At 42.5% G+C, this 21,386-nt stretch overlaps 2 protein-coding genes and 1 long non-coding RNA gene across 3 annotated transcripts in view; all 3 read left to right on the top strand.

Moving 5' to 3' along the window:
- Positions 1-21,386, top strand: part of LOC143413219 (uncharacterized) — a 332,604-nt gene that overhangs the window by 33,748 nt on the left and 277,470 nt on the right. The gene's annotated exons all lie outside the window — the stretch shown is intronic.
- Positions 1-21,386, top strand: part of LOC112432151 (NACHT, LRR and PYD domains-containing protein 3-like) — a 199,134-nt gene that overhangs the window by 45,299 nt on the left and 132,449 nt on the right. The window lies entirely within an intron of this gene.
- On the top strand, positions 3,068-16,325 carry LOC143413480 (uncharacterized). Its single transcript, XR_013094092.1, has 2 exons — positions 3,068-3,336; positions 15,028-16,325. It is a non-coding gene; the product is annotated as an uncharacterized LOC143413480 (long non-coding RNA).

Here is a 21,386-nt window from a genome sequence, read left to right as displayed (position 1 = left end):
ATCGTTATCGCCTGAAATGAAAAAAACATATCGTGATATGAAAACATCTCATATCGCCCAGCTCTACAAATCAGCTCTAGTTTAACTGCAGAGTTTTATGAATCATTTTCTAATCTCCTGGCTCCGTTCTTACTGCAGCTTTTCATAGGAAGTGTAGAGAATAACATCCTCCCTCCTACTCTTACTCAGGGTCTCATAACACTTATTCCAAAGCCAAACAAAGACTTACTTCTTATTGATAATTGGAGACCCATCTGTCTGCTCAATGATGACTATGAGATTATGGCTTTAGTACTTGCTAACAGAATGAAAGAGTTCTTGGACACAATTATCGATGAGACACAATCAGGCTTTATGAGAAACAGACACCTTTCTAAGAACATGAGACTGGTTTTAGATCTACTTGATTACTCTGATTTGGTATCTGACTATAGCTTCATTCTCTTCCTGGATTTTTAAAAGGCTTTTGATACAATTGAACATCAGTTTATTTTCCACTCTTTGGAAAAATTTGGCATTTTTCTGTAAAGCTATCAAAACCTTGTACACGAATGGCAATAGCTCAATTAAAATGATTAAGACTCCACCCCGAGATTTGACCTGTTATACCAGGAATCAGCACAGCTGATAAGGAGCTCATCATCAGCCAGCTAGCTGATGACACCACACTCTTCTTGAAGAATGCAAATCAAATCCGTCCAGCCCTTAGTGTTATTAGTGATTTCTCTGAGGCATCTGCTTTATGTCGAAATCTAAAAAAATGTGAATTACTAGCAATTAAAGGCTGCACTGCAAATGCTCTCTGTAACATTTCTGTTAAACAAGAAGTCACATATCCAGGACTGTTAATATCCAAAGACCAAAAGTCAAGATGCTCGTCAAACTTGTCAAACAGTGTTGGGGAATTCTCAATGGTGCTTGGTGCCATACCCTCAGGGACTTTAATGTTATATAAAAACACTGACAGCTCAATATCTGCCTCAGTCACTCTCCCTGATCCAGCTGAGTCAGCAGTGGGAAAAATCTGCTTTTCACAGGAACTTGGTAACAGCAATAAGAGAATACGTAGTTTATTCCAAGAAGATATCATGTCTCTCCTGTTACACCCCAGCCTAGGCAACCGGCGTGCAACGCAGGAAAATAAAAATAAGGAAAAAACACACGAAAAAAACCCACTAAGGCTCTCCACCAAAATCACCAAAACGGAAGTGTCTCAAACGAAAGAATTGACAAAACCCATTTACAGCTATTTACAACAAACTATTTATTTACAACACGGGGGGAGATCGCGACCATGACATACCGAAACACAAGGCTTAAATACATAGAAGGAGCAATTATGGAATGGACCACAGGAGGGAAACACAGCTGGGGCAAATTAGACCTGACGAGACAAGGAAACGTAAACTGAACATACTAAGATAACACAGACTTTCAAAGTAAAGCAAACGAGCTGGCCCCAGTGTTTTCTGGCATCTTCAACTCCTCACTGCACGCATGTCATGTGCCTGCCTGCTTCAAGTCCTCTACCATAATCCCTGTCCCCAAGAAACCTAGGATCACTGGACTAAATGACTACAGACCCGTGGCTCTGACATCTGTGGTCATGAAGTCATTTGAGCGCCTAGTTCTCTCCCATCTCAAGACCCTCACGGCCCCCCTCCTGGACCCCCTGCAGTTTGCATATAGAGCCAACAGGTCTGTAGACGACGCCATCAACATGGCCCTACACTTCATCCTGCAGCATCTGGACTCCCCAGGAACCTACGCCAGGATCCTGTTTGTGGACTTCAGCTCTGCCTTCAACACCATCCTTCCAGACCATCTCCGAGGCAAGCTTTCCCAGATGAATGTGCCTGATCCCATCTGCCGGTGGATCACTGACTTCCTGACGGACAGGAAGCAGCACGTGAGGCTGGGGAAGAATGTCTCGGACTCCCGGACCATCAGCACCGGCTCCCCTCAGGGCTGTGTTCTTTCTCCTCTGCTCTTCTCCCTGTACACCAACTGCTGCACCTCCACCCACCAGTCTGTCAAGCTAATCAAGTTCGCAGATGACACCACCGTCATTGGGCTCATCTCTGACGGGGATGAGTCTGCCTACAGGAGGGAGGTTGAACGTCTAGTGTCCTGGTGCAGCCACAACAACCTGGTGCTGAATGCCCAGAAGACAGTGGAGATTATTGTGGACTTCAGGAAGCACACAGCCCCACTCCCCCCCATCATCCTGACTGACACCCCCATCACCTCTGTGGACTCATTCCGCTTCCTGGGTACCACCATCACCCAGGACCTGAAGTGGGAGCCCACCATCACCTCCGTCATCAAGAAAGCCCAGCAGAGGATGTACTTCCTGAGGCAGCTGAAGAAATTCAACCTGCCAACACGGACGATGATGCAATTCTACACTGCAATCATCGAGTCCATCCTCACCTCCTCCATCACCGTGTGGTACGCTGGAGCCACTATCAGGGACAAACAGAGACTGCAGCGTGTTGTGCGCTCTGCTGAGAAGGTGATTGGCTGCAGACTCCCATCTCTGCAGGACCTGTACACCTCCAGGACACTGCGGCGTGCAGCCCGGATCTCAGCTGACCCTTCTCACCCTGGACAGTCTGTTTGACCTGCTCCCCTCAGGCAGGAGGCTCCGGTCCATTCGCACCAGAACCTCTCGCCACAAGAACAGTTTCTTCCCCTCTGCTGTTGGACACATGAACAATAACCACATGACTGTCCCCGCCACTTACACATGACCCTACGCTGTATCACTGCATCATTTCATGTCTGGCACTGATCACCACCTGCACTCATGTATATATCTTTCTACGTAGCACTCATAATTCTTATTCTCATGTATATATCTCATGTATATCTCATGCACATATCTTTCTTTCTACATAGCACTTTAATTCTTATTGTTTGCACTGAAGCACCGCAGCAATTTCCTAATGTTGTAAACCTCAACATCTGGCAATAAACCCATTCTGATTCTGATTCTGATTCTGAAATACATGACAGTCACGCAAAAAACAAAACACTGACAACACCGAAACGCCAGCGAAATGCCAGCAATGGCAGGTATCAGTGCTCAAACCTTTTGTGTTTGTTTCCAACAAGTTGCCCACCTCGGGAAACAAAAATGTGTTCTTTTACTTGTCAGATGAACATATGAGACACTTTGACTCTTCAGTGCAGTGTGGAGCCTAACAAAGATCTGTTTTGTGTCCCAGCTGATCAGCAGGAGGAGGAGAGTCTGACGGAGCAGCAGAGGAACATTTTCAGCTACTTGGACTCAGCTCAGCCACTACAGAGGAAACAATGAGCTCAACACAGAAGGTGACAGACAGAGCAGGACCATATGACCAAAGATATTTATCACCATATACATTTGAACATTTGCCATAACGATGTAGCTGACGATAGAATTGACACGAGACAAAATACTTTACAGCTGCACAACTTTATTAAAAAGCCATCAATGTATTTTCACTGAAACAAGCAGCTGTTGTTTATGTGCATTAAAGTTATATAAAAATGTAACAGTGCAAATGCAAATTCCTCGCTGACAGTTTAACCAAAAGGCGTTTCCAGTGGAAACTGGCCGACACATCCTGAGCATAACCATGTATAATATCCACTAAACTTCAGAAGAGGTTATACAGTCGTGGCCAAAAGGTTTGAGAATTGCATAAATATTGGAACCTGGAGAAGTTGCTGCTTAAGTTTTTATAATAGCATTTTGCCTGCACTCCAGAATGTTATGAGGAGTGATCAGATGAACTGCATCGTCCTTCTTTGCCATGAAAACGAACTTAATCCCCAAAAAGCCTTACCACTGCATTTCATTGCTGTCATCAAAGGACCTGCTGAGACCATTTCAGTGATCGTCTTCTTAACTCAGGTGAGAATGTTGGCGAGCACGAGGCTGGAGATCATCATGGCTGTATCCCGATTCAGGTTCTGCAGCTTTAAAGTCCTCAAGGGCCGCGTACTCAAAGACCGCTAAGGCCGAAGTGCGAGGCTCGTAGGCTCGTGAAATGGGACGTCTAGCCTCCGTCGCGCTGCCCAGGTTGCCTAGCAACCATGATACTAACAGCTGGAAACGTTTCATACAGCTTTGTTTGACAGAAATGAAGGAGAACATATTTAGTTCATTTGTTTCTACATGAGCTCTGTGTGATTTGATGAGTATCTGAGGCTGAGACCACAGGACTGTGAAACATGATTGTTGGGCTTCATTTCTGTGCTGAACAGTCGTTTAAGATTAGCTGTAAATAACAATTAGCTGATGTTGTTCATGAGACTAAAGTCATCTCACTGTGGTAATGTAAATATAATATGGCCAATATTATAGTTATTATATTAATCACTTCACTCACAGACAAGTATCTGTGACAGTGTGTATACAGATGTGTCATATATAAGAGACAAATGTTGTTCATTTAATATGTTGGTACTAAATGTGGCTCAATGCTTACATATATGTGTAAAAAGCAAATGTAGGAGCTGTGATAACTGTGTCTGATAGAATGAAGAGTAGACTGATATATGAAATATTCCTTTATTGGGTGAGAAAATCAGACCATGTCATAACTGCTGTAAGTCACACAGAATAGATATCAGAGCCTTAAACAGGCTGACTTCTGCTAAATGGGTCAAACTGGGCAGAAAGTCTACAAACACATAACATCCTTATAGAATATGATGTAACACTATAGATCAACTTAGCTCAGAATATATAAAGCATATAAACAGTTACAGCAATATGATGCAACAAACACAGCAGCTACTGATCCAAAATACTCAAAGCTTCATAGAACTGAAACCAACATTTATTTTTAGCTCCATCCTGCTGCTGATACAGACTTTAGGTTTCTGAACATTAAACTTGTTGCTGCCTTTCATAGTGTGTAACTTGAAGGCCCTGAGTACTTTCTCCCACACTGAAAACACTGGGATGATCACATTATTTGAACATTACCTAATAAGACTGATTCAGCACAGACAGTTATGTTAAACTTTCCTAGCAGTCCTTCACAAACAGGGAACAGTCTGTCTATTCTCTCCATCTGTCAGCTGCTGCTGGCTCTTCCTCCTCCTCTTCCTCACACACTGCTGAGTTTGTCCTGGTGGATCATCAGGGCTGCAAAGCCTCACAGATGATGTGCAGCAGTGTGTCCCTCAGTCTGTCCTCACTCTGGACACTTGCAGTCGTCACACATGGAAATCAAATGTGTGATAAGCTGCAGGATTCAAACACAAGTGTAACTTATAAACACATTGTTAGGGAAAATGTTCAAAAACACTTCTTCAGTAAAGACTCAGAGAAGAGAAACACACAGAAGTTCTTGCTAGCAAGGGCAGCCTCCACTCTAAGAGACTCCCGCGAGAGAACTGCCCTGGTCTTTATTTATACTCTTGAGCGTATGTGTGTGTGTGTGTGTGTGTGTGTGTCACTGCTGATCAAAAGGGTCATATAACATACAAACACAAAAGGTACATCCTTGGTCATAAAGAGGGTAGTCTCCCCCACCCTAGATGGCACGGTGAGGAAGTCCAGCAGTTAAAGCACTTAGACTGAAACAGACATAGCTACGTTAAAACAATAAAACAAGGTGCGACCTCTCCCACGCTCCCAGGATGTGGGGGGTGAACCAAGCCTGCAGCCTGCTAGAGATCACACATCTTGTCACTACACAATTGATTATATGCCTCTAAGTATACATGGTTAAACATTTCCTAATACAAATAACTACAAACAGCATCCTACCATAAGCAAACTTATATCACTAAAAGATTATACTGACTACTAAATACAATTTTCCATTGACATTCCCTCCTGTTGTCAGAAAAAACTTTTAAAGTGAGATATCAGTTTGTAACATCTTGTCGTACATTTTCTGTCACATCGTCATTAATCACACAAAGTCTTCATGTTCCAACAGGCCAAAGTTATCATCATCATTTGTCACAGCTGTATATGCAGCAATAGTAGAAGATATTATGCGGTTAATCATGAGTCTTAGGCATGGCAATATACACGTTACAAAAACACAAAATAAAAGTAAAAATATTCCAACTCCGATGAGTAGTCTTTTTAGCACCTGTAACCAGGAGCCAGTTTATAGCCAAGAGAACCAGTCACTTGTATCACTTACATGGTCCTGATTTTTGGGCCTGCTGGATCTGTCTCACAGCATTCAGGGCGTCAGTCATGTTTGATGAATGTACATCGTCTGGTATGTAAGTGCAGCATGTGTTGTTGAAGAGGACACAAAGTCCCCTTTCTCTGCTAGTATCATAGAGTAATTCTTCCCTGAGAGTTAGTCCAGGAACATATATAGTGTGGGGTATGTTGCCGTGCTGGGTAGATGGGAACAGACATAATAGTCTGTATTTGCCGATTCTGCTTTTGTTCTGTCGTGGATATAACGGTACCAGGCATTATTCATCCACGGAGGGATGTGGTCTTGCGTCATATCCCTTAGGTGAGAGTTGTCGTGTGTCCATCTTCTCTGCCTTCCTCCTGGTTCAGCTGTTTCCGGCACCAGCTGGGGTCCTGTAAAAGTGAGCGTCGTAGTCAAGGTAACCAAGAGGGTCCACCTTCCCATGGTTGCACACAGGTCCGTCACGCCTCGCACTTGGTTGCCCTAGAGTTGATCAGAGGCTGGAGGTTGAAGTGCGAGCTTACCCTACGGGGGCTCAATCAGCACTCCCCTCTCACCACTGAAACAACCAAGTGTGAGATTTCTCTATTGTGCTGTCTTGAGGGTGCCGGGGTTTCCTGGGACCTCGACCTCTTTGCAGTGGCTCTGCGCTATTTTGCAGGCAGTTGAAATGGTCAGAAACACTTGAATTGGCCTCTATCAACCCCCATCACCTCACTTCAGGCCTTCATCCTGCGGTAGGAATACTTATGACTCTTCTACTGTCCATCCTCTGCAGAAAAACCTCTTTGTAGAAAGGGTGCTGGGTCCAGTTATCTTACTGGCGTTATGATCCCAGCAGTCTTCAATGTGCCAGCGTATGCACAGTATAGTGACACAGCATTAGGTGATGTTCATAGGAAACTGCTGTCATCACCACCATGGCTTCTGGTTCCTGTGCTTTCACAGAATCATGATATCATCCTTAGATTCCTTCTGCGCTGTCGATGGAGCTTGGCACGCTCCCCTCATCCTTCAGGTGCCCATCTGTTGTCCACAATCTCCTCTGTTGGCCTCTGGAAAGCCCTTTTGGCACAGCTCTCATTCCAACGCAGTTTCATGGTCCTTGCTGTGGCTCCAAAATCTGATCTCATGATGGGCCCCAACCAGCTTGACCTTTGACCTCAACCACTGCCTGGGCTGTCAGTTATGCCTGGAATGGTTCTCGCTTCTCACTGGGCCTCTGAAGATTTCTCAGGAGATTACTGCTGCACCTGTATTTCATTGCTAGGAGGAAAAACTTCTATTTGGAGAGCATGTCAACAATCATCAAACCACATTCTTTAGTTCAGTGAACTTCACTTATAGGCCATCAAAGCCTCATCTGAACATGGATGCACCACTTGCATAGGTTTAATACCTGTAAATAAACGGTTAATCACACAAATCGCTGCAAAAATTATATAAAACAAAATTTAATGTTAATTCCAAAATTTAATGTTAATTCATTGTTTCATATTAATCCTGGATCCCCCATCTTGACACATGGACACTCCCATGAGTCAACTCATCAAAATCAGATTCCTGTCTCAAAGAAAAAGATTAGCTAGATCATATCCCAGGTAACATCAGGGCATCTCCTCCTCTGGAGCAGCACCACCCTGGACCTATAATCCTGCAATAAAAATGTTAGTGTGTTTTGCATAACACCTGGCTCTGCCAGGAGCCTGCATACACACCATCATGGCCTGGAAAGCAAAATCTGGAAGTGAAATCAAACTTCACACTTACAAACAATTATATTATAAGAGTAATAAGCATTCAGCACTAGCAGGACAAGTGTCATGTGCAGGTTTTCTCAAATCAGTAAATTACAACTATTACCCCAATTTGCCCCAGACATGGATCATCCCATGTACTCTGTTAACATTAATGTAATCAGTGACTTCCCTTAAGCAAAGTCACTCCACTCATATATTATTTATGGGCTCAAGAGTGGCCAGCTAATGAGCCCATATTAACTATTCCATAACACCGCATCTCTTATTTGTTTGTCTCATGTCACTTGTCCGCTTCTGCTGAATCTTGTACATGCAGTCTCAAAAAACAAACATTAGCAACACACATTGATTATCCTGGTGGGCAGGCGTCGGCCATCCACATTCCAGAGGTGCCATAAAAACACCATAAAGTTAGCCAACCCTAGCTGTAGAAAGAATGTCATTCACATATAAACCCAGAAATCCTATAGTAAAAAAACATTAAATAATCCTCTTATAAATCACATGATCAAACACATGAAAAACTGCAATGCTGTAGAAAAGAAAATGCAAATGTTAGCGCTGCGCAGGCATATGCATACTTTGTCACCGTTACCTCTGTAAGCAACACAAGGCAGTGAATAACACCCCTGGTAGATGCACAGACACAGAAAATGGCATTTCAAAGGTTAAACCATCATGCAACCTTGAATGTTGCTGTCATCTTTCTGCTCCTGTAACAGGAAACACATAAATTCATCCACCCTTTTGTCCTGTCTAGGTGGAGGTTAACCTTGAGTCGTGGTCAAGTCCTGTCAGCTTTTACCAGTCAGTCAGTTTGTTTTTTATTTTCATTCATTCATTCATTCATTCATTCATTCTTTCTTTCTTTCTTTCTTTCTTTCTTTCTTTCTTTCTTTCTTTCTTTCTTTCTTTCTTTCTTTCTTTCTTTCTTTCTTTCTTTCTTTCTTTCTTTCTTTCTTTCTTTCTTTCTTTCTTTCTTTCTTTCTTTCTTTCTTTCTTTCTTTCTTTCTTTCTTTCTTTCTTTCTTTCTTTCTTTCTTTCTTTCTTTGCTGATAGTGGAACCTGTCGTGGCATTTAGTTTCCACTTTCAGCAAAATGACGTCATTTAAAAAGAAAAAGAACTTTAGTTTGGATTACATCGCTGAATTCTTTTTAGGCCGGGACACTCATTTAATATTGTCCCAAATAAGTAGCTTTCTCCTGAGCCCATTTCAATGTGGAGAAAACTCACTTGTAACAGCTTTCTCGACCGGTCGTATAGCACTTTTAATTTCTGACGTGCAGATCTGCTTAAAGAAAAGAAATAGACAAACAAAATCAGTGCCTGTTCAAAAATGAAAAATAACAGAGATTATCAAACCAAACTTTCAGTGCACTGTAAAAGTATCAAAATAAAAAGGCCTTGTTAAGTCATGACACAAACTCCTCATCAACTTCACAACAGGAGAAGAATCATCAGCTAGATTCACTCCAAATCAATCATCAGCTGCACAACACACACATAAGCCTAATGTGTCTTATTAGCTATGAGTTTAATCACCAGGTCTGTGCTCTTCACTCATCTAAATCACAGATCTATTTTATTCAATTTTCCTTTTCCCTTCATCATAAAACATGTGACATGCTGTCATGCACTTCATAAAAGACGTTTGTTCTGACGTATTCAGAGTTGTATATCTAGATACAGAATTCACTCGCACATCAAAGCAGGAAACTCAGTGTTTTAGAGTCTCCACTCAACACACAACAAACATCCCATTCACTCGTGCTAGAATTCAGTCACCTTTCACTAATCTAAAACCGATCAACTAATTTGCATATCAGCTATTAACCCACTAAGTTGACAGGACGACAGAAAAGCATGTTCAAAATAGTATCACAAAAGACAATTTCCCTCATACAGTAAATTACATGTGCTGCCTCAATCAAGCAGGAAGCTTCTCCCAATTTACTATATTAACAACTAAATTTATTGTCTGATCACTGGTTGGTCAAACCAGGATCTTTTTTCCCACAAAAGTTAAACTGTTGTCCTGCAACCTAGAGAGTCAAATTTTTGCATTGGATAAATTCAGTATTTGATAACAAGTGTCTGCTAAATTGACACTATTTTAACACTGATGAAAGATAACAAGCTAATTTTCATTACATGTGTTTGTGTTATTAGGCAGGTCTAATGCATGTCTGTGGAGCTGCATATCCAGCAGAGCATGTTCTTAAAAGCTGCCTTTCTTACACACTTCTCTACTATTATTTGATCATTTCTTAACTAATGTGCTATGAGTCCACTGGTCTTTGCATCACACTAGGTGACTTGGACAAGATGATAAACAGACTGACATGCTTAAAATGTTGTCTGATCTTCATGTGCTCTCTTGTCTTTGGAAGAGTTAGTAGGGTTAATGCATGTTCTTCTTGTGTGTGTGATTTTGTATATGATGTATATGTTTTTTATATTTGCATATATCCAGACTCCTTCTCAATTTTCCAACTTAAGCAGTCAGTTTTCTTTTCCACAGGTTTGCTAACCCAAATTTTGATTTCCCACATTAAATAACAGCATTCCTCTGTGTTCTCACCACTCCTCTCTGTCGTCTGTTGTCCTCTCACTCTTTTGTCCTCTCCCACTTCAACAGTCCCGGCAGTTCTCCTTCAGCTTTGTCCTGTGTCCCACTGTCCCTTCTTGCCATTTTACTCCACAGGTGGCAAATGTCAAACTCCAACTGTTCAGTTCTCCTCAAACGTTTTCTTCACATGCACAGTGAAGTTTCAGCTTGTTGTAGACACAGTGCCATTCATCCGATCAGTCAGGATGATGGGTTTGCTCTTCTTCTCTGATGCTGTTTGTCCACACTGCTGCTGCTTGCTGGGACTCTTTGCTCAGGACTTGCTGCTGTCTCTTTATCAAGTTATTGCTTTGGAGCTGCATTCCTTGTCTTCAGGGAGAGATTAGTTTCCTTGGAGCTTGCTTGTGAGGTTGAGAGACACACGGTGTTGTAAATAAGTCAGCCAGAAACTTGGCCTGCATGTTTCCAATGATGTTAAACTATAACTTTCTTCCGACTGCTGCATGTGGAAAATTGATTCAGGTCTGCTTTTCATCTGAAAGTGACAAACTAAGACATGTTCATTATTATCATCACTGCTTAATCAACACACATCTCTCTCTCTCTCTCTCTCTCTGTTTTTGTGAACAATCCTTTCTTAAAAGCAGAAAATGAAATTGTAGTTGTTTTTTTGGCTGATCAACACAAAACCTTCTCCCTATGATTATTTTTCATCTACAATATAAATTCTCTCTCTTTTTCACTCTTCTTTTTTTTTTTTTTTTTTTAATAGCTGGTGACCTGCAGAATCACACGCTCTCACAATCAAAGGCAATTACTTTTACACAGCGCACAAAAACACTGTGACGTCAAACACATTCACACTCACTTTTTCATCTGCGTAAATAAATCATATGGCTGATGATATGTGCCACGGTGATCCATAGGCATGATCACCAGTTTAACTATTTTTCAACCCAACAAAACAAATAAACAAAAACATAATGCTGATGTTATGAACACTCTACACACAAGTCAAGATGCAGGAAAACTGCTCACGGAAACGCTGCACACTCCAGTTATCACAGTTATCATAGTTCTGTTTGTGTGAAATATCTGCTTTCATTATTAATACCAGTTTATAGGTTGTTATCCTTTTTATTATTAGTTTGAATGCGTTAAAATTAAGTTGTAATTTAGCTTTTTGTTTATTTTACTTTATTCCTCTTGCATTTATATCTATTCAGTCGGGTCTGTTTCCAACCCTTTTTTAAACTACTTCAAACTACTGTGATCTCTAATTTTCACTGGGTGAGGGATTATTATGTACTTCCTAGTCTGAACTGCTCTCTTCACCTGAGCTGCTATCCTATTTTGAGTTACTGTCTACTTTGTTTCTTCTACCTCTTGCTCTTCTACGATGCATTCCTCTCTCTTTCTTTTGGATTAATCGTGCTCCGGCTTGCTGTTTTTCTAGACATTTCTCATCAGGTGTTAATTTTACTTGTTTAATCACCCATTTTCAAAGATTTTGCTGGGCCGTCGCTGGCACGCTTGACTTCAGAGAGGTTTACTGATACGGCCTTCGACTTCACCCTAACGGTGAAGCGGTATCAGTTTTATGAGATGAAACTCAACCTTTTTCCTTTGTCACCAGTACATGGGCTCTTGCAGGATACACAAAAATGGAAGTAGTTCAGCAATTTATTGTGCTGTAAAATCAACTTACTTCCAGACACACACACATATGGACATTTGCGCGCTTTTACAATTTGTCACGAAGTAATTTCAGCTACTTCTAAAACTAGTCAAATTCGGCTCCTTCCGGCGAACCCAACCTAATTTGTCACGAGATAATTTCAGCTACCTCTAAAACTGGTCGAAACACAATTCTTTTTGGCGAACTTAAACCTAATTTGTCCCGAGATAATTTCAGCTACCTCTAAAACTAGTCAAATTCGGCTCCTTCCGGCGAACCCAACCTAATTTATCACGTTACTTAAACGTATTTTTACTTTAAATCTTTGCGGCCGTCTTTAAATACCAAATAGTGTTTCTCACCCCCGATGTCCCACTGACGGTTCGGATCACCAGACTGAATCCCAGCGCCGTGGACCTGGTCACCGGCCCAGACTCGAATTCACGCTCTGGGACTCTCTCCTCGTCTAAGAGGGCTGTGCACAGACTTCGGTGCCGGCTCCCCACGGCGTCAGGAATCAGTGCTGGATCCTGGAACAGAGTCACAGATAACAGTTCTGATATATTCTGCTCCGGCTACGAAGGACCAAGTAAATGTTAGGGAAAATGTTCAAAAACACTTCTTCAGTAAAGACTCAGAGAAGAGAAACACACAGAAGTTCTTGCTAGCAAGGGCAGCCTCCACTCTAAGAGACTCCCGCGAGAGAACTGCCCTGGTCTTTATTTATACTCTTGAGCGTATGTGTGTGTGTGTGTGTGTGTGTGTGTGTGTGTGTGTGTGTGTGTGTGTGTGTGTGTCACTGCTGATCAAAAGGGTCATATAACATACAAACACAAAAGGTACATCCTTGGTCATAAAGAGGGTAGTCTCCCCCACCCTAGATGGCACGGTGAGGAAGTCCAGCAGTTAAAGCACTTAGACTGAAACAGACATAGCTACGTTAAAACAATAAAACAAGGTGCGACCTCTCCCACGCTCCCAGGATGTGGGGGGTGAACCAAGCCTGCAGCCTGCTAGAGATCACACATCTTGTCACTACACAATTGATTATATGCCTCTAAGTATACATGGTTAAACATTTCCTAATACAAATAACTACAAACAGCATCCTACCATAAGCAAACTTATATCACTAAAAGATTATACTGACTACTAAATACAATTTTCCATTGACACACATGTTCATACTTTTATTCCACAATCAGAGAGAAAGAAACAGAGAGAGAGTGCAGGACAGACAGACAGGTGACAGTCTCAGGTGTACACACTGCTACACAACAGCACCAGAGAAGCAGGATTTAGTGTTTGTGTTATTACGAGTGTAAACAAGAAGAGTTCCAGATGGTGCAGTGGACACATGTGTGACTGCTGTGATTAAAGCATCTTTCTTTCAGCTTAACGAGTGAACCGTCAGCTCGTTCAAACACACGTTAAAGTGCGTTTGGCTCGACACCACCGAACAGAGGCAGCAATATAACACAGCTAACATTAACAGGGCAGTGAATCCTGCTTGTGCCGTGATGTTCAGGACTGCAAACCGAGCAGCATCACTGACTTTCAGCTTGTTGTGTTTGTGGATATATGACTGACTTTAATTATCCACAAAATCATCACATTCTCTGTCAGATTAAGGTCGACTATTGAACGGCGTATATTTTAAAGGCTTTAAAACCAAGTTAACGCTGAAAGTACAAACATCACTAATGTCACATAACTCTGCCGACAAGGCATAGCTATGGCTATGAAATGCTCTTTGTGTATCACTTCTTCATTATGAAAGATGTCATTAATGCACTAGTAATGTCTCATCTGGAGTATTGTTCAATCATTTGGTCAGCAGCTAATAAGACAGATCTTAACAGACTTCAGTTAGTCCAGAATAAGGCGTCCAGATGTGTGAAGATGTTCATACTATACTAATATTGATAAAATGCATAATAATCTTTCTTGGCTTCCTGTACAGGCTAAAATATTCTATGGCTTACTTGTAGTTCTAAAGAAAGCAATTCTGTTAAACACACCACATTTATTCTGCTCAGCTGCAGTATCCAGATGAAATATATCATCATATTACACAGTTTTCAACAAGCTGCAATTTAGTAAATGCTCGAGTTAAAAGTAACGTTTTGTAAAACTGTTACATTTAGAGCAACTTTTAAGTGGAATAAGTTGCCTTAAAAAATTAGAGAATTATTCAAAACTTCAATGAACACTTAAAAGCCGATTTACAGAGCTTTTAGTTGTTGTAAATATTGTAAGACATGATTTGTTTTTGAAATTTGTGTAATGTGCCTCAATGTTATTGATATTATTATTATTATTATTGATTGCTTATATTTGAACAATTGTGAAACCTCACTGTGGATGTAAGAGTGAAATTATGTAGATATCTTGAATCCACTTTATTGTGTAATATTTTATGTGAGTATTTGACGGAAGACGAGCAACATCTGTTGTGGAAGCTAACGGGGTTCCTTTAGAATAAACAAACATAGGATTTATTATCACTGAATAATTCTGTATAAATCTATACAAATTATAGAAATATGTAATAGGAAACAACAAAATAATCTAAATTATAAAAGTGTGTGTGTGTGTGTGTGTGTGTGTGTGTGTGTGTGTGTGTGTGTGTGTGTGTGATTTTAGTGTTTGAACAGTCATGAATTATCTTTAACAGCAGGTTGGATGTAATGTGGTAGAACTACCAGCAGGTGGGGATAAGAGACCTTTAAGGTGTTTGGTGCCACGCTCCACCTTCAGGTTTAAAACTAGTGTTAATGGAGTTTGAAGGTTGAGTTTGTTCCACGACTGCATTTCACTCACTGCCTCTGTTTGTATCTCTGTCACTGCAGGACCAACATGGAGCCAGAAGTCAGCGCTCTCAGGAGGCCGACAAACCTCACAGAAGAAAGGGAGAGAAAAAACACACCTGTGACGAGTGTGGGAAGGGTTTTACTGTGAGGGCTAAACTAAAACAGCATCAGGTCATCCACACTGGAGAGAGACCGTTCAGCTGTGAACAGTGTGGAAAGTCTTTTTCCTGGATGCGTTCCCTAAAAAAACACCAACTCATCCACAGTGGAGTTAAAGCGTACAGCTGTGATCAGTGTGGCAGAGCTTTTACTCAAAGTAGCCACTTACAGAGTCATCTTGTTACCCACTCTGGAATTAAGCCATACAGCTGTGACGAGTGTGGGAAGGGTTTTACTGTGAGGGATAAACTAAAACAGCATCAGGTCATCCACACTGGAGAGAGACCGTTCAGCTGTGACTTGTGTGGAAAGTCTTTTTCCTTGAAGGATTCCCTAAAAAAACACCAACTCATCCACAGTGGAGTTAAAGCGTACAGCTGTGATCAGTGTGGCAGAGCTTTTACTCACAGTAGCAGCTTACAGAGGCATCTAGTTACCCACTCTGGAATTAAGCCATACAGCTGTGACATCTGTGGAAAAACTTTCAGCCGGAGAGGGAGACGAAATATACACGTACGTACACACATGGAAGGAAACTACAGCTGTGACCAGTGTGACAAGAGCTTCAGGAATCTCAGTTCATACTCTGGACACAAACGATCCCACGTTACTAATAAACTGTTTCACTGTTACCAATGTGCCCAAACATTCACCTCATTGTCTGCTCTGTGCAAACTTCAGCGCGATCACTCAGGGCTGAAATCACTCCCATCACTGGATCACAGTGAATCTGAAGACACAGAAAGATCCTCTGGTTTCTGTGTCAGACTCAAAAAGCTTGAGATCAGGCTCCACAGAGTTCAGATAGAATCATTTAAACTTGTGTTGAACTGAACTGGTTGCTGGGCTGAACTTCTACATAATACAGATCTACATGGGATCTTCTTTTCTGTTGTTTTACTGAGTCAGTTTTGTCCTTTTTTCTCTGTCCTGGATTTGCTCGTCTGTAAATGATTGAAACTCGGTCAAATAGTTCATTGTTCTCCAGCAAAAGTTTTGGAAACTCATGTTTAACCTTTAAAACTCTGACATGTTTTAGCACACAAGGCTTCATCGGGGAGTTCACTCATGATTGGACCATGAGAACAAAGGTTTTTAGTTCTTTCAAAGAGAGTCTTGGAGATGTTTGATGTTTCTGTTTTTTCTACATAAAGGAATAAACTATTTTTCTTGCTTCATGTAGTGTGGAAGTTTTTAATGTTTCTTCATCTGTTATGTTCTTGAATGTGTTCACGTGAAGATGGTATAAATAAACTGTTGTCAGAGATTTACAGTTATCAAACAGTTAGGTGAATAAACAACACTGAGACACTTGGAGACGGTTAACGTGCTGCATGGGTGAGGGCTCAGAGAGGACTCACACCGAGCTGCAGTAGTCGTTTATTATTTATAGCAGGGTGAAACAAGTGTAGGAAGTACATAAGCTAAAATATTTTAAGTTGGTTATGAGTAGTTGGGCTAATTCAGAAGATATCAGATTCGGCTCTAGGAGGTGAGTGAAGTACAATAAACATACAACCACAGATATTGTGATTACAGTTATTATTTATAGTGAAAATAAAGTGCAATTACCAAATACCAATATTTACAAATTCTGCAGACAGGGAAAAGATAAAACAATTCAAGCTTGTAAAATATCCGCTGCACAGCGGTGCAGCAACCTCGTCCAACCTCTGGCAAACAATGTCCATAAAGTTTATTTCATGATTGATAGAAGTCCAACGCGTATGACAGTCTAGACAGGTTGAAATTTGAAGTATGATGATCAGCACTAAGATTCCAAGACGGAAATCTCGGAAGTGAGATTTAGGGGACTGAAAACCAAGAGAGGAGAGTGTAGGCCGCAGCAGCCTCCTACCAGACCGCAGGAAGTTGTAGCTGGGGTTCTGGCTCGTTGGGCCTAGCTCGCCATCCAAAGTAGTGGTGTCGCTGTGGTCTCTCCAGGGCACCACTAGCCTGCACTATAATCACAGGACCACTATTAGCAAAATTCATCTAAATTTCCCAAGCTAGCTTTAGTTCCAGTGTACACAATAAAGTTCATGAGAAAATACCAATATACAACAAATACAACCATTGTAATAAATTAAAATAAATGACAATCTCTAATAACAAGACTACAGCCACGTAGAGTGAGAGTAGTAGTAATGTAGTAGGCCTCAGCCTTAGCTATCCCATCATCTAATAGCACTGGCATACTGATACAGGTTACAAATACAAACAGACATTCAGACTCAACTCACCATTCACTACGTGCGATGTCACATACGAGCCCCCCACACATCTACCCACGGCGGTATCAAAGTACTGTTGAACGCAATCCACAATTAATTCAAAGCCAAGCCAAGATAGTAAACAGCGAAAAGCGCTCGCCCCACGTACCTGTTGCTTCCATCCGCTAACGCCTCTCCCCCGCGTCGTTTCGAGGCGACAACCCGGAAGGCATATGATAGGTTTGTAGCATAAACCTATTCGCTGGAACGTTGAAGACAATATAATTACACCGCAAAGCAAGACACGAAGTAGGCAAATTTCTTCATGTTACTCGTGCACGGGAGAGAACCGGACAAACGCCGTTCCTTCGCTTGGCCCCAGTTGCTCTCGTCCGTTCTCCCGTACCGCTGCCCTTTTATTGAGGTTACATGAATATGCATAGGTCCATTAACATATGACGTCTACATACACACAAAGAGTACCTTGCCTGTGTGTGTGTGTGTGTGTGTGTGTGTGTGTGTGTGTGTGTGTGTGTGGTCAAGATGTGACCCTGTGAAGACTCCCCAAAGCTGGTGCCAGGACGTCTAGGTCCATCTAACAAAAGGCTCTTATATTTAAACAGATATACATGTGCTTGCTATACCATAAATCAAGGATAAACTCTCCTAGGGAGTATGTGATTTATACCAAGGACACTCTGAGGAATGTATGCACTCCCTTCTACAGCTACACAGAGTTAATACAGACCTCTTTAGGATGAGACATTCTTTCAATCCACCAATGATTATATACTTCTAAGCATATATGAGTAAATATTTCTAAGCATAAATGACAATCAACAATACAAACCTATCAGCATATAATAGTGCCTCGCGAATAGGATTGGTCACAACAGGCACGTGCAGCCTTGTGGCGTGGCGTGCGTCATGACGCACGATGCCTTCACGGACACGCTCCGGTTGGAATTTAAGATTCCAATTTAGTTATAGACGCAGTTCTTTTTATTTTTATGTGGGTTACATCCTCCCCGCCTTAACCATGCACGTCCCGTCGCATGTTAAACGCTAGACAACGTGAACAGACGAAGGACGGCTAGCATTATGGCCCAATGCATCGGAAAGACTATGCAACATCGTTTGGACCACGGAAATCAGAGGATTACCACGAGTGAAATAGTGAAGTCGATCAGGTGGTGCTCTTTGTCGTTGTGAACGTCTTAGCCCGTCACTTATGTCAGTGTCCTGCTCAATAACACTAGACTCTTCAGGAGAATCTTCAACAGCAACGACAGGAATGTTGACAAGTATGTCTCCATTTCCAGGTAAGTTTTCAGGTAAGCCATTTCTGTTTTCAGGGTGACTTTCAACAAGTTCAAGTAGGATGTCTTCCACATCAGAGTCAGATTGCTCACCACCAGACTCCACTGCTGGAGGAAGAACACTGGACACAGAGGCTGGTTCTCCTTGCACTTCCACTTCAACTGAAGGATCCAAAATCAGTGGTCCTAGGCTCCCACCGTCAGATGAATCTGGAAATTGATTCTGTTTTTCCACAGTGAAGTGCAACGTTGGAGGATTAACATACAATGAAACCAAGCTTCCTGTGTCCTCATCCTCAACCAGAGGTTCTGTGAGGTTAATTTAAATCCGGGTTCTGCTGCCGAGTTCTTGGTCTATGAGGAAGTGATTGCTCTGGTAATTCCAAGTTAACCTCACTGCCCGTGAGGAAGCCGCATGGAAGGAGGAGGTCGCGGTGAAGGGTCCGCATAGGTCCATTGCTGTTCTCAGGTTTTACCTTGTAGACCGGGAGGTCCCCAGCCCGATGGACAACCACATAAACTTCTTCCTCCCATTTATCTGAAAGTTTATGCTTCCCTCGAAGGCGGACATTCCTCACAAGCACACGATCACCTGGTTCCAATGCTGATGGTATCACACGGTTGTCAAAGCGTTTCTTATTTCGGTCGGCAGCCTTTGTAGCGTTACTGGAGGCAATACTGAAACTTTCCTCCAATCTCGATTTGAGTGACTTAATGTACTGTGAGTGACTCTTTTGCTTGGATTCCCGCAGTGGCAGATTGAACGCCAGGTCCACAGGTAGACGAGGTGTTCTACCGAACATGAGTTTGTAAGGAGTAAACCCTGTAACCTCGTTCCTGGTACAATTATAGGCGTGAACCAGCGGTTTCACATGCTCTTTCCACCTTGTTTTTTGTTTTGTCTCCAAGGTCCCCAACATTGCCAGCAACGTCCTGTTGAATCGCTCCACTGGATTTCCCCTCGGATGGTAAGGGGTTGTACGGCTCTTCTGAATGCCTGCAAACTCACACAATTCTTTTATTAGTCTTGACTCAAAATCTTGCCCTTGGTCGGTATGGATTCGCTCAGGAATGCCATAATAAATGATATAATTCTCCCATAGACACTTCGCCACAGTTCTTGCCTTTTGATTGGGTGTTGGAATGGCAACAGCGAATTTAGTGAAATGGTCCGTCAGGACTAAGATATCACGAGTGCCACTAGTGTCAGGCTCAAGAGCAAGAAAATCCATACACAAAAGCTCAAGGGGTCGAGATGTTTTTATGCTGACAAGTGGAGCAGCTTTTTCCGGCAGGGCTTTTCGGCGCACACAGCGGCCACAAGTCTTAATCTTCTGCTCAACATCCTTTGCCATTTTGGGCCAGTAGAATCTCGTATGGACAAGGTCAAGTGTACGTTCAATCCCCATATGGCCCATATCCTCATGGAGGCTTTTCAGGACTGATGGTCGCAACTCCTCTGGAAGGACAAGCTGGTATGAAAGGTCTCCATTGTCCCGTCTCCTCCTGTACAGGACTCCATCCACCAGCTCCAACCTGGACCATTCTCTGAGCAGGAACGGAAGTTCAGGGAGCTCAGCTCTTGCTGTTGGTGGAACCCTCTCCCCCGTCTCAAGCTGGTGAATAAGCTCTCGAATGCAGGGATCTGAGTGTTGTTTCTCTTTGATGTTAAGAGTAGAAACGACAGGCAGCTGATGACAGTCCTCGGAACAGTAACTGTCAGGGATGGTATCCATTTGAACTGACAAAGACTCGACAAGTGTGAAGCCAACCTCACCGCAGTCACCCGGCCGTGTGGCTCTGACCAAATGACTTTGGCAGATTGCTCTCACAGTCTCTTCTGGGAGGACATCAGAATCAGCTGTGTGTTGAGAAATGAACTGACGAATGAGTTCATGGTCATTAGAAACTTCATCATTGGAGCAGGAGTAAGGTCACCGCGAAAGCGCATCAGCGTCACAATTCTGTTTGCCAGCTCTGTACAGAAGTTTAAAAGAGTACGTTGACAATGCAGCCAACCAACGGTGTCCAGTAGCGTCCAGTTTAGCTGTTGTCAAAACGTAGGTCAGTGGATTACTGTCCGTCACCACTGTAAAATCTGCCCCGTACAGGTAATCTTGGAATTTCTCGGTCACACTCCACTTAAGGGCGAGGAATTCCAACTTGTGGGCTGCATAACGGCTCTCACTCTGCGACAATCCACGGCTAGCATAAGCTATAACCCAGAGTTTCTCCTCTTGCTCTTGATACAACACAGCTCCAAGTCCGGTCACACTCGCATCGGTGTGCAGAATGTATGGGCGAGACGGGTCTGCAAACCCAAGGACCGGGGCAGTTGTAAGCTTCTCAATCAGGGTCTCAAATGCAACTTGACAGTTGGTATTCCACCTCTCACCGAAGGGTTGATTTGGCCCGTGTGTGGATGTCTTGCGAGCTTTCAGGGTCTTTGATCTTTGAACTGGAGAATATCCACGAGTCAGGTCATTGAGGGGTTTGGCAATGACGGAATAGTCTTTTATAAACCGGCGGTAATAACCAGCGAAACCCAGAAAAGACCTCAATTGTTTCAAAGTCTGTGGAACCGGCCATGTCTTGATGGTCTCTATCTTCTCGGGGTCTGTTTGAACTCCTTCCTCAGAGACAATATGACCCAAGTACTTTACAGACTTTTGGAAGAATCGACATTTCTCCGGTGCCAGTTTCAGCC

This window comes from Maylandia zebra, linkage group LG2, assembly GCF_041146795.1.
Source record: "Maylandia zebra isolate NMK-2024a linkage group LG2, Mzebra_GT3a, whole genome shotgun sequence".
Classification (NCBI taxonomy): domain Eukaryota; kingdom Metazoa; phylum Chordata; class Actinopteri; order Cichliformes; family Cichlidae; genus Maylandia; species Maylandia zebra.
The sequence above is the reverse complement of the archived record's forward strand: the minus strand, read 5'-3'. Positions and strand labels throughout refer to the sequence as shown.